The sequence below is a fragment of the Belonocnema kinseyi genome, chromosome 9, assembly GCF_010883055.1.
Source record: "Belonocnema kinseyi isolate 2016_QV_RU_SX_M_011 chromosome 9, B_treatae_v1, whole genome shotgun sequence".
Taxonomy (NCBI): domain Eukaryota; kingdom Metazoa; phylum Arthropoda; class Insecta; order Hymenoptera; family Cynipidae; genus Belonocnema; species Belonocnema kinseyi.
In genome coordinates, this window is record NC_046665.1 from 40,095,688 (window position 1) to 40,098,765 (window position 3,078).

Genomic DNA, 3,078 nt, shown 5'->3' on the forward strand with positions numbered 1-3,078 from the left:
GTGCACTTTACCTCGTTGAGGAATACCAAACAATAAAATACTGGGACTTTCTCCCGTTGTTTTGTGTGCTAAATTATTAAAAGCAAATTCAATTTCAGATAGGGTTTTAGTCCAATTTTTTCCAACTTCAATGTCTGACAATTTTCCTAACATAGGTTTTAGAGTTCGATTTACTCTCTCGACTTGTCCATTTGCCTGAGGCGAGCCTGTAGCAACTAAAATGTGTTTTATATCAAATTCTGTAACAAAATCGGAAAATTCCGTTGAAGTAAAGGTCGATCCTCTATCTGATACAATATTTTGTGGTTTACTGTAGCATAAAAAATAAACTTTCAAGCTGTCGATGGCTTCTTTCGATGTCGTAGACTTAGCTGCATAAAGCTTAACAAACTTTGAAAAGCTGTCTACAATCACTAGTACATGTTTTTTAGTAGTCACGCGAACATCTGAGATAGCGACATGATCAATATGAATCGTTTCAAATGGCCGATCACCTTTCGGAATACTTCGGAGTTCACCTTCAACTTTGCCATTAGCCGGATTGTACGCGATACATTTAAAACAATTTCGTATGTGTTCTTTAACTTTTTGTCTCAATTGCGGAAACCAATAACTTTTGCTGATGATATCAATTACTTTTTCGGAACCCATGTGACCCAGTTCATCATGGTATTTAAATAAAATACTTTTTTCCATTTCAGACGGGACGTAAAACAATAATTTTTCACCAATTTTGCGATAAATAACTCCATTTCTCATTTCATATAATTTACCTTCAGACAATTCTAATTCATTTTTCAATTTTACAATATTTTCATCAAGATTCTGAGCGATAACTAAATTAGTTTCAAACGAATTATCTCCGATAACCGCAACAAAATTACATCTGCTAAAGCCGTCCACGTGCCGCATTTGCGATGACGATTTGTGTTCACTCGTATAGTCATAATTTTGTAACTCGAGAATCCATCGTGAAATTTTCTGATTGATATCGCGTTTTTTCAATGCAAGTGCTAAGGAATTTCAATCAGTAACTATTTTGAATTTAATACCGTACAAATAGACTCGAAATCTTTTAAGAGCATAAATAATAGCAAGCATTTCAAGTTCAAAACTATGGTATTTACTCTCCGCGGCAGTTGCTCTTTGAGAAAAATAAAATACTGGATGTAGCTTACGGTCGCTGCCGCGTTGAAATAAAATCGCTCCGAACCCTCGCGAACTGGCATCGCAGTGAAGCTCGGTCTCTGCGTGTGGGTCATATATCGCGAGTATAGGTGCGCTTATCAATCGCTTTTTCAATTCATTAAAAGCATTTAGTTCAACTTCACCAAATTTGAATTCACTTTTCATTTTCAACAAATCATATAGAGGCTTGGCAATGTGTGAAAATGACTCAATAAATTTTCGGAAGTATGATACAAGGCCAATGAAACTTTGAACGCCTTTAGTATTTTTCGGAACTGGGAAATTCACAATGCCACTTATGTGATCGTCTGTTAGTGTGATTCCCTTTTCTGTGACTTTATAGCCTAGATAGTCAATTTCAGTCATCAGAAAACTACACTTTGTCAATTGCAATTCAATTTTGTTGTCCTTGAAAATCTTAAAAATCTTTTTTAATACAGTCAAATGATGTTCTATAGTACTAGTTGCAATCAAAATATCATCCATAAAAACAATAGCATCACCAGATTCAATTAACTCTTTCAAAATTTCATTAATAAATTTTTGGAAAAGTTTAGGTGCAACTTTTAATCCAAATGGCATTTTAACAAACTCGTATTGACCAAAAGGTGTAACAAAAGCTGTGAATTTAATTGAATCTTTGGCCATATCAATGTGAAAAAAGCCATCTTTCAAGTCTAATGATGTAAAAAACTTTTTTCCTTTTAGCAATGCAATTTGATCGCCAATCACTGGCAAAGGGTAATTGTCTGATTCTAGAAATTTATTCAATTCCCGATAGTCAATGCACATTCTTATTTTACCATTTTTCTTGCGTGTGAGTACAACAGCTGAGGAATATTCCGATTCACTAGGCCTTCTTATTCCACGCTCTAATAAATCATCAATAATATTTTTCAAATCATTTTTTTCGGTAAAAGCAAGTCTGCGAGGTGAAAATCTGAATGGCTTATGACTTTTCAATTTCAGTGAAAGCTCGGCCTTCATCTTCGGCTTTTCGGGTTTACGAGCCAATACATACGTTTTTTCGAATGCTTCTATCAATTCTTTTTGATAATGGTATGGAATCTCAGAATTTATTTTCAGTGAATCAGCAATTTCCATTTTGTCAATTTCAATATTCATAATCGCACTAATATGATTTACGCTATTATTAGTATCATTAACATAATTTACTCTTTTTTCAACTTCTGAAATTCCATTTTTCTCAATTTTCGATTTCTCGATGTGTTGTGAAATTCCTATTTCAAAAATCTTAAATACATCACGACCCAAAATTATTGGCGAAACCATCGTGTTATCATCAACAACCAATAACTCAATCGCATGAGTACTATCAAACAACGTGCAATGAGGTGTCGTTTTGCCAATAATTTTTAGCTTCGAATCATTCACTCCATAATAATCGTGATTGTCACACTTTTGGACCATATCCGGATTCAAAAACTTACTTTTAATGAAACTGATAGGACTGCCACTATCTAACAAAGCCGTAAAATTCATTTCAAATTGTTCGCCATCGTCCTCGAAATACAATGCAATTTGTGGGTGAAATTCAGAACGTGACTTTTTCTCAATATTTGTAACTTCAGAGTTATTCGATTTCTTTTTATTTTCGGGACAGTCTTTGATGACGTAATCCGTTGACGAACAGATAAAGCAAGAACCTTTCGGCCTTTTCTCTTTCTTGCAGTCATTTGCAATATAACCGAACGCGCTAAAATTATAACACTGGACTCTCTTTTTATCGCTGGGTTTCTCCGAACTCTCGTTCTCCCCTTTGTTTTGACTATCGGCTTCGGATTTGGTTTTGTCTTTGCTTCCGGCTGAGCCTTTAGGTGATTCTTTGTTCTTGCTAACAGCGTTCGATTTTTTATTCAACCTAATTTT